A 14,803-nucleotide genomic window follows, 5' to 3' on the forward strand; every position below is an offset into this window, starting at 1 on the left:
GAAATTTGAAAAATCACGAGCATGAAAATAACAAGATCTGTAGACATACAGTTTGGGTCAGCTGCAATGAAAATATTCCTCCTTTTAAAATTCATATTTTGAAAACTACTTATCTTTCTCACAAAATAGATGTTTTCCCATGTGTCTGACATATGAGGTACAGGGTGCACAGGGTTGTGTCAGGGTGTGTGACGCTAAGTAGACGAAACTCCTCCTCCATCTTCAATTGCGCAGTAGGAGGAATCATTGAAGACTGAATCGAGTAACGCCATAATAAAATTTATAAATTAGAAAGACGGTAATCATAACTGTAGTCACAGCACTGAAGATGAATTGAAGTTGCGAAAATTGGAACAAAGAAGACCACCTAATGCTTCAGAAGAGTGATCATAAGAATCTGAGACACATCAATGGTAGTGGGTGTCAAAACCTGAGACTGCGTTGGGAAGATACGGCAGATGGAACTTAGCAGCTAATTATAAGTGAAATGAGGGGTGTGAAGGAAATATTAGTCAAACAAGACTCCAAGATTTGGGGCCGGCCAGGTGGCATAGCAGTTAAGTGTGCACGTTCCATTTCAGCGACCTGGGGTTCACCGGTTCAGATCCCCGGTTCGGACATGGCACCGCTTGGCAAGCCATGCTGTGGTAGGCGTCCCACATACAAAGTAGAGGAAGACGGGCACGGGTGTTAGCTCAGGGCCAGTCTTCCTTGGCAAAAAGAGGAGGATTGGCAGTAGTTAGCTCAGGGCTAATCTTCCTCAAAAAGAAAGACAGACTCCAAGATTTGATAAACTTTTTGTAATTTAAGTAGACAGAAGGAAGAAACTTTCAGAATGGAGGAATAATGAGTTTCATTTGGTCTTTGTTGAGTTTTATGTATGTACTATAAATTATGAGCAGTTATATCAATCAGGAATACTAAAGTAGAGAACAAAATGACACCTGCTTTTTTATTTTTGATGTTTTTTGGTAATTTCATCATTGTTATTTCTTTCATATTGCTACCTTATTTCTTCAGGCATTTCATAACTCCTGTTTCTTTTTTGTTTTTCTCCCCAAATTGTTGAGAAAAACTCCTAGCAATATAGTGACAATGCTCTTGTCATATTTTGTTTTCTTTTTTTTTGGTTCACAAATTATTTTCTCACAAACTTCACCATAATTTGTGCATGTATGTTTCACACCTCAATTTTGGACTGGCTGCGAAAATGATTTCCACATCTACTGTGGTTGCTTCAACTCTTTATTCTGTAGTCCCACTGTTCATTATATTTTCATCTCCCAGGAAGCATTACTCACTTTCAAATTAAAGCTTATTTGTTGCAATATCAATGTGAGGTCTTTTAATGTCCACTTCTTGTATGAAATAACTAAGATTCAGCATTTCAGCAACTTGTCAAAGGCAGGCCTAGAACAATATTTTTTCTGACAAACACTAATGTGCTTTCCATTGTATTGTGCCTGTTTTGGGGAAAAGATTTAATTATGCTCAGCATTGTTAAAAAACTTTTTCTTTGAAGCTGGATATTAATAATAGTGAACCTCTCTGGTTATACAAAATGACAACCTCATCATACAAGTTGATATTTATGTCATAGTCACCCCTTAAAATAAAATAAGTTAAATCTTTTAAACCATCTTTATGATAGATTTTCAATGGAAGGAGAAATATCACCTGATTTATTATAATGATGACCAATCTTAATAATTTCTCATGTCTCATGCCTAAAAAAGAAAGTACAGTAGAAGAGACAAAATGTTCATCTTGTAATTTTCAATCTGCTATCATGCCTCATCAACTCAAGAATATGAGAATATTTTAAAAAAATTCAAATTCCTCTGCTTTTTTGGGCAAGGATGAGGGCTTCTGAGTAGGAAGCTGGTCTATGTAGCAATGAGTACAGATTTTCCTCCACTTATGATGGGGTTACAGCCCACTAAACCCATCATAAGTCGAAAATACTATAATTGGAAAATACATTTAATACGCCTAACCTATTAAACATCATAGCTTAAGCTCGTCTACCTTAAACGTGCTCAGAACACAACATTAGCCTGCAGTTGGACAAAATCATCTAACACAAAGCCTATTTTATAATAAAGTGCTGAATATCTCATATAATTTATTGAGTACTGTACTGAAAGTGAAAACCAGAATGGTTGTGTGGCCACAGAATGGTTGTAAGTGTATCAGTTGTTCAGTCTCTTGATTGTGGGGCTGGCTGGGAGCTGTGGCTGCTGCCACTGCCCAGCATCACAAGACAGCATCCTCTGCACATCACTAGCCCAGGAAAAGATCAAAATTCAAAATTCAAAGTATGTTTCTACTGAATGCATATCGCGTTTGCACCATGGTAGAGTCAAAAAATCGTTAAGTCCAACCATCTTAAGTAGGTAACCCGATGTACTAACACTCTTTCCATTACTGAAATGAGTAAAAACAACTAAAAAAGAATAAAAGGAATGAAGTGACAACCTCTTCCAAAAATTCTGGAATGGCCCATAAAGTTACGTAGTATTATAAATATGATTCAATAAATAGCATACATTACACATTGTGAATTCCTGTATGCTTACATCAAGTTAATGCCCAGTAATTCAATTAAATGAATACAATTTGAAAGGAAAGATTCCCTTAATGTACCAGTGCAGTTTCTGGGTAAAATATATGACCGTATTTATGGTCATTTACTCAAATCTCTACTAACTTCAGCGGATATTGCTTTATGAATTTTGCAGTAAGAAGCAAACACAAGCTAAGTAAAGTGTCTCTCTCTCTACTAGCTGTAGAGAATAAGGAACTTCACAGTAAGCAGTCATTTGTATTAGATTAAAGTTGTCTATTTTTAGTATTTGCTTCCACTGTTACGGTATGCAAATAGAATCATTCTATCATTTTACTGGAGTGTTCAGCATGTTTCCACACCTTCTAAATTGGTGAAAATGAATTGCGATAGCATGCAATATTAATATGAAATGGTGCGAAAATTGCTCACATAATACAACTTTCCTATTAGAGGTTTTAAAGATCTCAATTTTGCTGTTGAGAACCTCTTAGTTGTGCACGTAAGCAGAAAGATGACGTACTAAGTGTTCTCTCTTTTCTGAAAATGATCCTTCTCTCTCGGGATCAGAACGATAACACTGCTTGGAAAAACAATGTTTGTAGATTCAAAGAACAAAATACTAATTCCAGTTAAATCTAATTCTATTGCTTCACAGCTACTGAGATTTAGAGAATGACAAGATTCTCCCTATGAATGATAAGATGAGAAGCTGACGATCTATCTGGTGTATAGAGCTATCTACTTCCCTTTCAATTTTATACAGCGTATTGAGTTCTAAAGAAGAAAAAGAAAATTGTAGAGACTTATTAGAGAAATACTAACAGAAGGGAATCAAATAGCAATGCTTTTGACCAGAGGTAGGATTCAATTTCATCTTTTGAATTTTAAGAGCTTTTCAGAAAGCAAACCTATAATCATTTGCCCAAGTGTCTATTTACTAGTTTTGCTCATGAGATGTGCTGGCTGACCTATTAAAGAAAATATGGAACAAGATGGCATGGGTCCTTAAAACAATCTATAAAAATATAAGCCATGGAGTTTCAAAGGACAGTATTTTTCCTAGCTATCTTGAAAGCAGAATTTTTATTATGGAATGAGAAATTATTTACTTGGAGTGATTTTTTTAACTCTTTTCTTCATGCCGTGTCCTACACTAATATGTCTTCAAATCTTTATATTAATAAATGAAAGAAAAAAACATGATATCTTTTAGCTGTTTGCCCTACTGAGAATTATGGAAGAGACAAAAAAATTTACTGGTTTTATTTTATTTCGTCTATGACTAATTTATTCCTGCAAGTAGCTGGAGGACAGTGGGCCCATGTTATGTGATAGGTAAGAAAGGAGACTTACTATAACCAGTCTCTTCTGAAAGTCAGACTGTCCTTTCCAAGAGTGGCTAAAGAGCAACTGTCAGTGGCAGGTGTGCTAGGTACTCTTCGTTTTCAGATGAAAGGATGGCATTACGACCAGGAAGTCGTGTACAGGAAAAAGCATGGACACAGTGTATGTGTTTTGGGGGGGGGGGGTGGTAGTTAGAAGGATCTGCATGAAAACCTTTGCTCTTTCACTTAGGAACATCCTTATTTGTAATATCTCCATCCACAAAATGGGGATAGTAAAGCACATGAGAAATAAATATGAGGATTATAAATGAATGTATGTAAAGCATCAGAAACCCAGAAACACTCGACAAATGGTAGTTTTACTATTAGCAAAAAGATATTCAGTATATTTTATGTGTCCCCACTAACATTTAAAAATAAGATAAACACATGAATAAAAATACAAGGATATATCAAATCTATGTGACCCTTATGAAATGAAACAAACTACATTTCTTTGGTTTATATTTTTATAGAACATTATTAGCACCATAAATCTTCTTATTCCTTGTTCTTAAATCTCATGACCAGATCAAAAGAGGCATGGCCTTTGATTCCGGAAAGTCTTTGATTGAAATTCGGGTATCCTCTTTCTGGAAATTTGGGTAATCTCTCCAAATCATTTTTTTCTATTTTGATCTTTATTAATACATATAGAGAGAAATTGACTAGATTAACCCCGTATTTTGTGATAGTTTATAGTCTTGCCTGGTACATAGTATCACCAAATACGGGGTTAATCTAGTCAATTTCTCTCTATATGTATTAATATTAATAAAGATGAAACTGTCCTTCTTGGAGATTGTTCTTTATCTTCTTTATGGGGGGCTCTTCCTCTGCCTTCAGGTTTCCCCTCCCTCCTTGATCACACTATTCTGTACTGCCTTCTCTGAGTGATTCCATCCATTGTTCTCAGTTGTCAGTCAACTGTAAGTTGATGACTCCCAAATCCAGATGTCCAGCCCAGACTGCTCCCATGTACTTTAGATTTTTATCAGGTTCATACTCCCTCGATTTTGCTTACATTATTCATCATCTTTCTGCATGATGCTGGTCACTCACGTGATGAGTTCCATTACCCTGGAAACCTCTCTTTGGTGCTCCAAAATCCACATACACTATTTTCTCACAACCCACGTGTTTTTAGTTGATAGGTAGAGTCAATTTTACAAAATAAATAATAATCCTCAAGGTGCTCCTATTTCTCTGCCAATTACTCGAACTTCAGCCTTCATTATCCATTACCTGAAATACTTTATTTGGGTATCTACCTTTTAGTATCTTTGACTGCAATGTTCCAAAATACATTCTTTGCAAGGCTATCAGATTGAACAAAATATCATGAAATCTGACTATATAACTCTCATTCTTAAAACACTAAAATGAATTTCCCTCAAATTCAAAGCAAAAATTTCCTTACCTTTCCATGACAATTAAGGTTTCAATGACTCATGCTTCTTCCACCATCCGTGGTCATTTGCCACTCATTCTACCTGTCCACCTTCCTTTGCAAACTCACTGTTCTGCAGGTTTACTTTAGCAACAGCAAACTGCCTTCTTTTCTCCATGCCTTCATTCATGACCCATTTCCTAAAATCATCTCCTGTCTCTGCTTCACTTGATTAATTTCTACATATCATCTGTGACTCACATTAGACTAGCTGACTAATAGTTTTATCACATGCTTCCAACAAAAATGCCTGACACTACACTTAAGAAAGAGAGAACCACCCATTGAAATCTATACATTGCACCTTATATTTTCATTAGATTATATTTGTACTCAAGTCATACCATAAAATAATACTAATTAGAAATAATTTACTGAGTGCTATTTAAGTATATATACCTATCTCATGAGCAGCATTTTATCTGTTATATCCTTTAATCTCTAAACAGATTATGACAGACATACGGCACTATTATCCACTGAAAGCCATCTTTGACATGGCTCTTTGATAAATGATAATAATGTTTCCATAATGTTTCCTCAGAGGGTAAAATTGAGATTTGTAGAGTTTAGGTCACTTGTAGGACATCACACAGCTAAATGGTGGATCTAGGACTTGCACCCAAGTGTCTCTGACTTCCAAGACTTTACTTCATAACACTGTGTTATACTGTCTCAGTGGAATAACTATGTCTGTCTGTCCATCCATCTGTCCATTCATCCATCCATCTGTCTGTCAATATATCTATTTATGACCACTTTTCCCTGATGACTATTTAAATACTGGCTTGACACATACAAAAATGGACACAAGACAACACTAAATAGTAACCTTTGGAAAACACACCCAGAGTGATTTACTCTCTCCCCATATTCTAATTCAAATACTCATAAAAGCACGGAAAAATTGATGCATTCTTTAAATGTAGTAGAAACTAAGAGTAATAGTCCATAATATGCCAAAATATTCATAAAATCAGTATGACCCTTTCACTAACTCTAAGGGCCTTCATCTTCAGCTCAACGACAGTGAACACAAGAAGTCAACATTCTTGACTTCTCAATAACACATTCCCCGCTCATAGTATCCTGGCAAGTGAGGCATGGAAGCGTGATTTGTGGAAGTATAATTTTAGTCCTGTAAGGGGTCTGTGACAAGAATAATGGGGGAAAGGGGAAAAAATTGCAATGAGGAGATTGCAGAGGGAGGGAGCTGCATATCAGTGAGTGGCCTGCTTGGAGAGAGGCGCACTCTAGCACAAGGGCAGTGACCAGCATCCGGAGCAGGATGCGGCACACTGAAGCTGAGGAGGGTGTGATCACGACTGCGTCCTCCCTGCCAAGAGTCTTTCTGCACCTGGGCCCTTGAGGAGACAGGAGTGCAAGTTTTCTCAGTCACAGGAATGTGGCTGAGTTTAGTTTTAGACACCAATTCTATGAAAAGAAAACAAAAGATGAGTGGATTTACCTCTAAGTATGTTTTGTGTCTATATTAAACAGAATGGGGTTTGTGACTTAAGCTGTTATACAAAGACAAAGGCTACACTTTTCAAATCTGAGTTTGTGGTTGTGAAATTTGGATCTATCACACAGAAATTCCTGCCACCCTGCCTGTGTACTGCCCCCTCAGCGTTTTAAGGGCTGCTGTGGGCATTTCAAGCCCTCACCAATATCCAGCTCTGCTTCCTCCCAGGCACACGGAAGAATGGCGCTTCCCGCTCCCTTTGAGTTAGGTGTGGCCCTTAGCCTTGCTTTGGCCAGTCAAGTGTGATGAGAGTGATAGGAATCACTTTCAGGCAGAAACATTTAATTGCCAGGCCCAGGCTCTCCTGCGTTTTCTTCTCCAACCCAGTGTGTGTTAGAGGAGCAATGCTGAGAGTTCACACAAATAATAGTGCTCCCAAGAGTTGTCTAAACCCACAAGGGACTTCACGTGAGCCAGGAATAACCATTTTTGCTTTAAGTTCCTGAGGCCGTGAGTTGTTATTGAAGCATGACTTAGCCTAACCCAGCTGATCCACAGGCCAGAACACTATGCGAAAGCTGCTTTCTTTATAGCTGGAGCTCTTTCCAACATCCTCCGAATTAGACTATGTGCCTTCTAAAGCTATTTGCACACTGCCATTTCCAGAATTAAAGCAGGTACAGCTACAAAGTGAGTAGCTTTGGTATTTACTATCCTGGACTTTAAGGGCATGGAAGAAAAGTGAGGCATTGAAGGGCAATCTGATAGGCAAGTGCTGAGCGCTGTGGCTCCTCACTTGCTCGTTACGTAAAGGGGGTGACTTACAGACTGGTTCTGGTTACCCACAGTATCTGTCCCTTTGCTCTGTCTGTTGAACAGGACTTTCCAAGAATGGGTCTCCCCTCAGTATACTTGAACCACAAGAGGTAATAAATAGCATTAAGGAGAATTGGACCAGGGCATTTAATTACAAAAATACTTTCCATTTAATATGTAAGAGAGTTTAACAACAAAAAGTAACATTTTCTGTTTATATGTTTACAGGAAAGAACTGTATTCATAGTTTAGTTAAAGAAACAGGAAAAGCAAAGCAAAAAAAGGAGGGACAATGGAGAGGATTTCCAAGGAATAATCTGACATGAAGAAATAATTTTTGAGCACCTTATTAATGTTCCAGGCACTGATCCAGGCGCTGGAGATAGAGCAACACCACATCTCTTTCCTCTCAGCTCAGGAAACATTTTTGGGGGATGGGAAATGTGGGAGACTCTTGCATTGGGAAGATGGAAGCAGGCAAAACAATGAAATAAAAAGGCAAAAAACAAAACATAAGCCAGATAACTACAGACAATGCTAACTATAAGGAAGAAATGAAAACAGCGATATGAAGAAAAATGGGAAGGATAGGAATGCTAGTGATTTAGACTGAATGGCTCAGGAAGACCTCTGTGAGGAGGAGAAAGTTCGTTGAGATTTGAATGATGTGAAGAATTCAGTGTTGTGAAGTTTTGCTCTCTGCAAACTCTGCAGACTCTGATCCGGTAGGTCTGACAGAGGACCTGAGATTCTGTACTTCTAAAACTCTCAGAGCCTCCAGTGCTGCTGGTCCACAGAAGACACCATGAAGCACAGATCACTATCGTCCTTTCCTCCACTGACTCGCCTGCTCACTCTCCCATTCTTTTCTGAGGAGCTTTTAGCTTCTAGTTCACGCACTTTCTTTCTTCCCCATCTCCTTTCATCAGCCCCAATGATATCAATATCTACACAGATGAAATAATCTCCACGTGGACTCTTCATGTCTTCATCGCCTTACGTTCAATGATCTTTTTCTCCTCTTCACCTCAATTGTTTGTACCTCATCCATAGTGAACAAGGCTACCATGAGGGCTCTATTTTAAATATCTGCCCCTCACCGTGTGCCCTTCCACTGCATCCTCCTATATCCCTAGGTTCTGAGAGTTCACTTGATTTTGTATGTTCACTGCCATAATTCCTTGAGTTCAACAAGACCCTGAGTATCAATTCCCACTGCTTTCTCACAAGCACCTGTTATAGCTTCACTTCCTCCTTGGTCGATCCTGGTGGAGAGTAAAGGCAGGAGAGACTACTAGTCTGTCTGGTACCCACAGTGAGCAGTCAGCCCACTAACCACTGACTGTATTTCCTGTGACTCCTGTCAGTGGCCAGGTCCCTGTGCACACTGAAATGGAACAGGCCCGGTAAGGGAATAATCTTCTCTGTTGGAGATTAGGATGGGGCTCGTATTTCCGAAACAAGAAACAAATGTAGAGAAACAGCGGGGAATAATTGTGTCTATTTTCATTAAGAAGGGATTAAGTAGTCTATTGCTTAAATTTCCAGACTTCTTCCATATAATCCTAATGCTGTGACTAGGCTAACTATTACTAAGGTTCCATGAATTGTGTATTTTTACCGCTTATGTTTTCATGGTTGTTTTGCTGGAAATTTTGGAAAAAGCATGTCAACGTTAGCAAGACATAATTTTAAGGTAGAAGCTCAAAACTAATGTAGAATATTTTTAAGGAGCAATTAGTGCACACTTAAGTGCACACTGGAAGTGACCAGTTCTGGCACACATTCACTTCACCAAGACCTAAGCCACAATGGCTTGCCTGTTTCTTGGGACATTTTTTTTCTCACTATGTTCTACAGCCCTGAATCTATAAATGTAGAATAAATTGCTGTAGTAATTTGGAATGTTAAAAGCAATTCGGGGTTGTGGTTAACGTGTGTCAAAGCCCCCAGCTAAAATTAAAAGCAGAATACAATTTACTTAGGTTATTTTCATTTTCTGCTTAGTCTCACCTTATTCATTTTGATCTATTAGTCGTCCTGGTTGTTCTATTTAGCTATTTTATTTTTGCTTGCATCCTCAAAAAACCCCCAATAAAAACCCTAAAACGAAATTTGAAAAAAATAATAAAATTTCTTACACCAAGCCTATGCACAATACTCTTAAAGTGATTTTCCCTACTATAAATAGGAGAAAAACAGCTACTTGCATTTCAGCTTTAAAGATTTTGAAAGATAACCTTTCATAGGAGGTTAAAAGATGTTTTTAAGACATCTCGTATTCAAACTTGAATTGGGACAGATATTAAAAGTCAATATACCCAAAAAAAATGCTTTAACAAGTAAAACAAATAAAGCACAGAATAATATAAGCACAAGAATGTATCTAGTAGAAAAGCACACGGTTCAGACTTAGTCCAGGGTAATGTGGCTCACTCAAGGTGACAGGAGAGAGAAACCGAGCCTGAGGAACCCATTCACGCCCTTTCCCTTGTTGGCATGTTTCCAGTCCTTGACTCCTTCCTGTGCTACCGTTTTATTTCCCTTGTTTATATGTTTGGTTTTATTAGAATCACATGCACCACTTCATTCATTCATTCTCTTAGCTCCCTAGCTGCTTGCTATGCTTCCTGGATGTTAAATTGTCTTCTTACTCTCGGCACTCAATTTCTTTTGCTGTTTGCTCTCTAAAAGGCATTTTTTTTTGACATAGTTACAAGATCTCTTATGCAATAACAGTCTTTCTACGCAGGACTGAGGTGTTGTCTAGTTACAGAGTCTGAGGCAGCCAGGGGTAGCAGAATGGACTTCTCTGCCCATACAGAAACTTTATGCAATAGCAACGACAACCATTAATTACCTGGGAATTAACTTTGAATGTAAGAAAACCTCATGAGAAAAAATGTAAAACTCCTCTAAAGAACCGAGATGATTTGAATAAATCGAGAGACATTTTATGCTCACAGATAGAAATTCGTAGTATTATAAGTTCCTTTTCCCCCAAAAGAGTCAGTAGATTCTAACGACTGTCCAACAGAATTTTAGCTGGATTTTTCTGAGGATCACCAAATTTACTCTAAATTTATATGAAGTTATAAAAGTTTATTAGTAACTAAAACAAATTAAATAAGAATAGTACATGAGGGAAGCCTTACTCTAGCAAATATTAAGACGTCTATAAATATATAGTGATAAAAGAAAAACGTGATATTGTCACAAGAAGCAGCACAGAAAATATGGAGCAAAGGAGAGAGCGTAGAGACAGAGCAAGAAATGCCTGGGAACTTCACATGTGATGAAGGTGACCCCACAAAGCGATACAGGAAACCTGCATTTTACAGTAGATGCTATCGAACAAACTGGCTCAAGATGTGAAGAAAAACTGGGTCCCTACCCAGTGGCACATAAAGAGATAAAATAAAAATGGATTAAAGATCTAAATATAAAATGATAAAGTTAACATTAAATTTTAATAAACATCAAATTAAAGTTAATTAAAAATTAAGGAAGTATCCATTTCACCTAGAACAAAGAAGAACTTCTAAAATCATGTGAATTTGATTATACCAGCATTAAGAATATCTTAACTGACAAAGGACACCATTGAGAGAAGACTGTGATAGAACAGTTCATTTCCGAATTAACGATATATTAATACTACGCCAAGTGTGATTACAAATAAAAAATAAAAGGCAGCAACTTCAATGTAAAAGTGGGCAAAAATAGACACAGGCAACTTACAGAATGCAAACCCCTGAAGTGTATTAAAATATGATATGATGTCAAAATTATTGGTCATTAGAGGTTGGAATGAACATAAAATGAAATTAACACTTGAAGGAGAATTAAATTAACCAGTGGAAATACTGTTCCAAGTACTGAGAGGCATCATTAACACAGCCTTCTTCACATGTGGTTTTAAACAATAAATCACTGAGGAAAGTGAACTCATATTGATTGAAGATATACTCTAGACCCTTCTGTGTCAGGATCTTTTTTAGCTTTTCTACATGTGTATTTGGGCCTTCTATAACACACAGCATCGTATTGAACATATGACTAGCATTTGTTCATTTTGTAGTCCTTGGTAAGGCATTCTTTAAAAACGATCGGTAATAACTGGTACTTTGATTTCTTGAGATCAGTGTTGCATAGTAATTATTTCCTTAAAGAGAAGCAGAAATGCGCAAATCAGTTTTTCCACCAGCTGTATGATTTCTCATTAAACATGTCAAGACACAGCTCCCTTTCTTCTGTGTAATGTTTGACACAAGAAGGAAGTGCGTTTAGTTTGACGTTATTTCACAGAAAACGTATGTATAGATATTGATGCTCAGTAAATATCAACTGAGCTAAAATATTGTTTTTACTTCTAAGTGTGATATTTGATAAATTAAGCAAATATGAACAGGAAAATAATTCAATTTTGCTAATGTTGAAAGTAATATTCAAATATAACAATTTTAGTAAAAAAAAATCAAATTTTATTTTCACAAAATTGCTTTGGAAGTGTTTAGTCTGTAGTTTAGCAAAAATGCATTATTTTGAAGGGGGCCGGCTCCATGGCTGAGTGGTTAAAGTTGTGCATGCTCCCCTTCGGCAGCCTGGGTTCACGGGCCTGGATCCCAGGTGCAGATCTACTCCACTCATCAGCTGTGCTGTGGTGGCAACCCACATATAAAGTGGAGGAAGATTGGCACAGATGTTAGCTCAGGGCAAATCTTCTTCACCAAAAAATAAAAGCATTATTTTGAATAAATTTCTGCCTAAGGTTGTGGGAGGTAATGTCCACCCCAAAAATTGGATTCAATTTTACTCAATCTTGATTTTGAAATTGTTTCCATTTTAAACAACCAATAGAAGTATTATATTCCTTGACTGCTTCCTTGTACCAAAATAATGAGTTTATATAAAGTACCTCACATAATCTCAAACAATCCTTGTAATAATCTTATTAGTTCATTATTCCTACTTTACAGAAGAGGAGCAGAGTATAATATTATATTAAGCTAAAATTTTTCATTCCAAATCCCCCTAAGGCTTTTCTATCATTCATATACATTTCATTTAAGGAACAAAAGGCTATTTAGCTGTTAGAATATAGAATTCTTTCTGAGATTGCCATCTAGAAGCATAGAGAGAATAAAGACGGGTGGGAGGAACTACATAAAAACTTGTGTCTCAATGCTTTGAAATAACTGTCTTGTCTAGACGTAACTAGAGGATAGCCTGTAACTTTGAACACATTCCTAAAATACTCATTCTTATTATATTTTTCTCTTAGCAATTACTCTTCTATTCGACTTGCCTTTTCTCTTTGAGAAGATTCCTGCTAATTAATATCCCTAGACTACACATTGGTTGTCAAATTTCTCCAAAAAATACCAGAAAAAACTACTGATCAAAACAAAGGCAATTGTATGGGAACGATTGGAGCTGGGAAGCCCACGGCTTCGGCAGAGTGTTAGTAGCATCTCAGCTGGGAAGAGGTGGAGGAGGAGACATTTAGCATTTCGGGGCCTTCACTGGGTGGTTCTGAAACAGATCTTCCAAGGTAGGGACCTAAGGGGCTTGGGCAACATTTACAACTTGATGGCTTTTGATCAGTAGACACAGCAAGTGAGAGCCTTGAAGCAGGTGTCGATGAGAAAATTTGATGAATTCGTCTTGATAAGTCCTTTATATTAGAAGCAACTAAGTACCTTATTTTTGCCTGAAATCAGTACTGCTTATCATAAAGAAAGAAAATAGGTTTGGCCCCAGTATTGGTTAATAAAGGAAATTATGTTGATTTCAGTTCTCACACACGCTACTGAGTCATTTTTGTACTCCATAATTTAAAATTATAAAACATGGACCGATTTATTTAAACATTTATTGGACTTATAATCAATAAGGAAAAATACGAAAAAAAGATTTCTGAGTCAGGCTTTCCTGAACTAAAATTCTTTCTTCTCTTTTCTTGCCATTTAACCTTGAATTAATCATTCAAAATATTTAAGCAATAAAATCTTTAAGCAATAAAATCTTTAAATTTTAGCAATAGTAAAATTATAGTGGTAGTACTTTACTTGCATATTTAACAAGGATGAAGTGAGTAATAATGCAATAAAGCATTGAGTTCAGTGCCTGCCACTGAGTGTTCACCCATTCATCCATTCATTGAACACAAATTAAAGATGTACTAAATTGTAACATTATGGACACATAATAAAATAAGGACACGATTGTTAATTCACTGTGATTCCTAGGAAAGTATTGAATGCAGATAAAAATGACTATTTTATGAGTACTTGCAACTATACCATGTTTTGTCTTGTTTAGTTTTTGCTAATTTTCATACAGTTTATTAAAAAATAGAAGTCACCTCAGTGCCATAATTGAGAAAAGTTATAAATAAATGTAATAAATTGAATTAAGTTGGGCATATGGATACATGAAGGTAGTTCACCTTCCACCAGAAAAGCAAGGAACTGAAAAGTCTGTTCCACCTTCTTAGATGGGTTGTGACATGGATTCACTGCTCAAACCTATGAATAATTGGGGGATAGGTGAACAATACAAAAGCAGGGGGTTGACAAACCAGGGTGGGTAACACATGATCACTACTTAATGTTATGTCTTGTAAAAAGCAGGAGAAGTTTTGGTGAAAAAAATTGCAATTTTTTGATTGCACAACTGTCTTCTGGCTTCCTTAACCTTTTGTCAACTGACTGAAAACATGCACACGCGCACACACACACACACACACACACTGGGCTCAGTCTGGCAAAGAGAAAGGAGTTTCTTATGGTCATCGATGAAGATTTTCCTTAAATTCTGAACTGGCGAAAACATTCACCTTATCAGAAGCAGGTTCAAGTTAACGTTGGAAGCAAAGGGGACCTCATGGACCATCTGTGCATGGAGACATATAAGCATTTACAACTGAGTCAGATGTTCCTTTTATGTGTCACTTTAAGAAAAGTTACAAATCTTTATCTCCAGATAGATGAAACTGATGCATTAAAAGTCCCTGGTACACTAAAGAGAGTGTGATTTAGACTCAATAGTTCTTAGAAATTTATCACATAGGATAATGGTGTATATTTAATATCTATCTAACCCAAATAAAAAAG

The sequence above is a fragment of the Equus przewalskii genome, chromosome 19, assembly GCF_037783145.1.
Source record: "Equus przewalskii isolate Varuska chromosome 19, EquPr2, whole genome shotgun sequence".
NCBI classification, from domain to species: Eukaryota; Metazoa; Chordata; class Mammalia; order Perissodactyla; family Equidae; genus Equus; species Equus przewalskii.